Genomic DNA, 5,595 nt, shown 5'->3' on the forward strand with positions numbered 1-5,595 from the left:
CTTCCCAAACCTTCCCAAAACTTCCCTTCCCAAACCTTCCCAAACCTTCCCCTCCCAAACCTTTCCAAACCTTCCCTTCCAAATTTGACAAAAATACAAAAAGGTTTTGGCTTTTTTTGAAAAAACCTTCAACTTGAGACTGTCTTTAACCTTAATTTTTCTGTAATGAACAACTAAAACAAGTAATTTTACATATTTAAGTATCAATACATCTCTGTTCATAAGACAATATTGCAATTGCAAATCTTACATCATCATGTTCCATCATCTCTATCTAGGCTGATTGAGATCAATGTTATATGTAATGTCCTCAGATATATGTCGTTACTGTTCATCTTCTCAGTCTTTCTTTCAGCTTTCAATTACATTTATTGTATTGTGTGATTCAGAACACAGCAAGGGAAGTGCACCACCACAGCACTCACAACAGGTAGAAAATTTGTGTCTCAAGCTGTGTCTATTGTGTCCTTCCAGATTTCTCTCCTCACTAATTATCTTTTCAGAGGACCGTGTTGCCAAAAGAAAGTTTCCATCGTAGAGGAATCTGACTTCTGAAATACAATCAATGAATAACAAGTGTTTAAGGGAATAGCTTTCTTTACACTTCACTAATCTTGTTTAAACCTCCAAAGTACTGGAATCTCAAAAGTTTTGTGAGAACATTTATCTTAATGTATGGAAGAATCTTTTATTTTGGAGAGTAAGTTTATACTGTTAAATGCTGCATACACCTCCTTCTGAATGCTTAGTTTATCTTTAGTGTAATTTATGTATCACAGAGTCTCTGGTGTGTGTTTAGAAGAGTCTGGTTTAAAACAACGCGGACAAATCCCAATGCCTTTAGACCAGGTATGCAAGTTATACATCTCTAAAAAAAATGAAATAAAGCTTTGCATACATACCTGACCTCTAGTGTAAATTTCACATTTGCATTTGAGATCTTTCCACAGGCCAGGGCAACTGGGGTACAATGCAGGCTTGCTGCTCATCATCCTCTATTCTGTCTAGCCTGAGGATGTGGCTGCCATAATTTACTGTTAAACTGTTTCTCCACACTGGAGAGATATAAGGTCCCTTCTTCTCCTTGTACTCTAAATGAAGTCCAATGTCAAGATGTAGAGTTCTGAGTCTACCTAAATTTTGACATGTCATTAGGAGGAAGGTTTCTTTTCGGAGGCTTTAACAGACTTATGTTTTAGAGAAAACACTCTACGTAAATTGGTCACCTGGCAAAGACATGACTTGTTTGACATTTTAGAGGTTGGAGTAATTTTAGATGTCACTCAGATTCTCAGGTATGCTTTTTTTTCCATCTCATGGAACACATTCATGATGTACTGCGACAATAATTAATATTTATAGAAAATCATATAATATTTTGGGTTAGAAGGGATCTTTAAAGGTCATCTAGTTCAGCACCACCCCATCCTCACCCTACTGATCCTTCTCCCTGGCAAACAGCTGGTAGAACTGATATAAATAGAATATCAGGATAGCCTATTTTTCATAGGATAAATAGTGTAAGAAGAAAAATGAGAAATAACTTCCATACAAAAATACCCCAACTTAGGAGAACAGACTGCTAATACTTTTAAAGTCAAGATACTGACAAAATTCTCTTATTTGTTTCTCAATTTTGCCTTAAAATCAGTAATGCTATTTTACAATGATTTGTACTGTATTATTTCTTTTCTTTTTTTTTGAACTTCAGACTTCATAGGTAAATGGTATTCATTAAATGGGCATATATTATTCTTCCCAAGCAACAGCGACAGAACTATAAAGAATGTATTTCATTTTGATGTACAGCTATAACATACATCGCTTTCTGAGAAGGATAAGGTCACCTGTCATAAAGGTGTATTTGCTCTCCAAAAACTGATACATAACTATTGCAAATTGTGAATTACTTAAAAACTTAAGATATGTAATAGAGCTGTTAACCTTTACTTTGGTAGAAGTAATACAGGTAACATCAACAATGTGTTTGTTATTATCCCAAAGTATATGTAACATTTCTATTGAAAAATCACAGATATAAACTTTTAGCAAGTTGATGATACTTTTTTTTCAATTTAGACTTTATAGGTAGTGTACGTTTAGAATAAGCATATCTCATCATGGTGTTATTTGTATCTTGTTTTTCACAGGCCAATTGGAAAAAAAGAGGTTTATTACTCAGAGACAGTGTGTAAGACAGCAGATCAATATTGTAAATGCAGGAGGGCTCCACATATGCAGAGGGTTTTTTTAATTGTTTTGGGTTTTTAAAGTTGAACAGAGCAGATTTGAGCCAGATAACACAATGAACATGTAAGTTGGAAGATGTAAATAATATTTACTTTTTTTTCATAAAAAAGAAGAGATAATAAAAGTATTAAAAGACAAATTTAAATTTTATAAAAGGAGAGAATTGTTTAGCCTTAGTTATTTTCTAACTCAAGTCAGCATTGAGCTTAGAATAAGAATAACAGAAAATAGTGAAACTCGTAGAGAAAATAAGATCTTCCATACTCTACTTTATACTTAAAACTCTAGAAGGAACTCCCCTGTTTCAGGGCCTGAAGTAATTCCATTTTGGAGCTAGTAAGAAATTTCCTGTAAATATCATGTTCTCCGTATTTGTTACCTGTAGGTTTTCTTTTGTGTTTACTATGAATACAGACTAGGAAATAATTGTCATATTAAAAGGATCTCTGTTTTAATCCTCTGTATGATCAATTATCATAATAGCTACCATCCTTTTTTTTCCTGTACAGCTGAAATAAGGAAATTTTACTATAGGTTTTGTTAAAAGTCAGACAGAATTTCAAATAAGCATATAGAAAATTTAGAACTACCTCCTAGAGGCAGATACATCCTATATTCAGGTATCCCCTAGGCATTATCACACTGTTCTGTGTTTTTAATACTGACTATTTCAAATCAAATTTGATTCATTAGGTACAACACAAAAACCTCCAATGTTATTTCTCGAAAGAATAAAGGAAAAAACCTTCAATCAACAATATAACAGTTATTCTTATGAAAAGTCTTTTTTTCTCCTTAAATGAATTGATTGTGGAAAATGTTTCCACTTCTAGTACATGATCACGAACTTGATCATCTCGCTAAGCTGCAGATACAGGCATTGCCATTCATCTTTACTGAATGTTTTCTTCAAATTAATCTTGAAGATGGAGAATTATTGAAAGAGCAGGTAGAGCAGTTCACCTATGTAAGGCATTCATCACTGTTCAGGGGATATGCAGACAATGAATACAAAAACAGACACCAAAATCCAGTCCTTCCAACCATTCGGAGGCTAAGGATTTAAGGAGGAAAGTTTTTTAAGAAGAAGGTAATTGCAACAGCTATCACATTTTGCATAATGTGATCAGGATAACTGTACAGGAAATGGGGACAAATTCTAGCAAGATCTCAAGCTTCTGGAGCTTTGATCTACATCCTAGGAACATGCCTTTTCACCAGAGCTTTATTTGTACAGAATCAAAGTGTCATCCTGCAATACCAAACCAACAAAACACTTCAAGACTGAGTTTAACAGGTTTGCTTTTGTCTGGTGTTTTCTTGTTGCCCCTAATCTTATTTTAGCTTTCTTACATTAACAGTAATAACATAACTACCAGAAGGCTATTACCTTAGCTGTTTCACTTTTACATAGTTTTGCATAATTCTGGACTGGAACATCTATTCTTAAAAAATTTGATACACATAGGAAAAACAAGTAATCATGCAGTGTAGAGTGAAGTGTCTATGACCCTAAAGTAATGATGCTGCATTAAGGAGGAGTAAGGGCCTGCAGTATCACTTTGAAGGATGGTTCTGGAGTCTTCAGTAACAATTAAGTGGCTCAACAGTGTTCAGCTGCTCTTGGCAATGGGAACTCTGAAGCTAGGCAAAATTGGTTTTAGGAGTAATGAAAAAGGAAAGAGGAAGCAAAAAAATATGCATCAGAGTAAATTCAAATGTAACACAGAGTTATAGATCAATATAGAAAGAACAAGGGGAAAAGTGTGCTATAGAACATGCTTTTGATAAATATACCCCAAACAGACCAAAAATGAAGACTTAGCATGAAGAAGGAAGAACTACTAATTTTAACCTCTTGGTCCTTCTGATGAAGGATTTAGGACACTGGTCCCCTGTCCCAGACCTGACTGAAACTGTTAAGAGCCAAAGAAGCGTTAGAGCGGGAAGTGTAACAGAGAGGCAGATACCAAGAAACTTTTGCTTATGTAGTAACTTTTAATTGTAATATTGTTGATTACATTTGTTTTGTATTAATTAGATAATGTGTACTGTGAGTCTGCTAGTATCACTATTAATAGACTAATGATAACAGTTTAATTACACTAATGATAAATTCTTGGCTTCACATAGAGAACATGTTCTCCTTTTTGCCCATAAGAAGATTATGAATATGACAACAGGGTTAAAAAAGGGGACACATCTGAGGGAGAATTCATTGAGTATTTAGCATTAAGATCATGTTTGGATAAAGAACAAGAACAATATAGGGAAGAGGGACCAAAGCTCTACATCTCCTACGACCTGCATTAATGTTTTAAATAAAGCACAGTAAGATGGTAAGCAGATGAACGCCCATCAGATAGCAATAGTTATCTGTTTACATTTAAGTAGATGCTTAAAATTAAGTTCCTAAGAAAAGCTGTCAAAATATCTTGAGAAATGAAAGATTTGATTCATGCATATTTTTCATGTTTTGCTACATGGGTAGACTTTGTGTTGAAAATGTTGATGCTGTTAGAGAATTTCTGTAGACCATACAAGACTTTGTAAGTGGGAGTAACAGACACTGGTAGCAGTTGGGATAGGGGAAAACTGAAGAACTTAGAAACACAGGTCTGAAGGCTGTCTGGCATTCCAAAGACTTTAAAAGATATATATTTGAAGAGTTATCCTTTAATCCTGAGAGATTTCTTCAGAAATATGCATGACCTCACCTTTCAAATGCCTTTATATGGGCAAATTTTAGTTAGTCTGGTGTTTCTGTGCTCTTCTGGTTTCCGTCAGCTTATTAATAGCCATTGTCATCATGAAAAGAAATATCCAACCGAGTAAACAAATAATGCAAGTAATTTTAATATTGATCCATATGAATTCTGAATATTCATATACAGCATAGCTGCCTGCACATAAGGATGCACACATTACCTTCATATATAACTTATGCCTCCAAATCTATTTGCCTTCAATGAGCCATCATTGGATTTGGTTGTTTCTAATTCTCTACCTTTGATATCTTCACAGTAGCAACTCTGAGAAGCAGTCATACCTTGCATATCTTTGCTATCCTTCATCCTATAGAAAGGTTTAGAGAGAAGGATCAGCAGGTGTGATCCTCCAGCAGGAGTTTTAGTATTTATTTTGTTGAACTCTGTGCAACGACAATTACATTTTCAGTCTCCATTGATATTCATCCATAATTACCTTACAGGTATGAGCCAAAAAGAAGAGAGGCTAAAAGCAGCAGCAATGCAAACAGTAACTGGAAACATCTGATTAATGTCACAAAGAATGTCACATAGTAACTAAGGAAAATGATTCAACTAAAGGCCAGTAAAAGTGCTA

This window comes from Neopelma chrysocephalum, unplaced genomic scaffold (genome assembly GCF_003984885.1).
Source record: "Neopelma chrysocephalum unplaced genomic scaffold, ASM398488v2 Primary Assembly neopelma1_25, whole genome shotgun sequence".
NCBI lineage: Eukaryota > Metazoa > Chordata > Aves > Passeriformes > Pipridae > Neopelma > Neopelma chrysocephalum.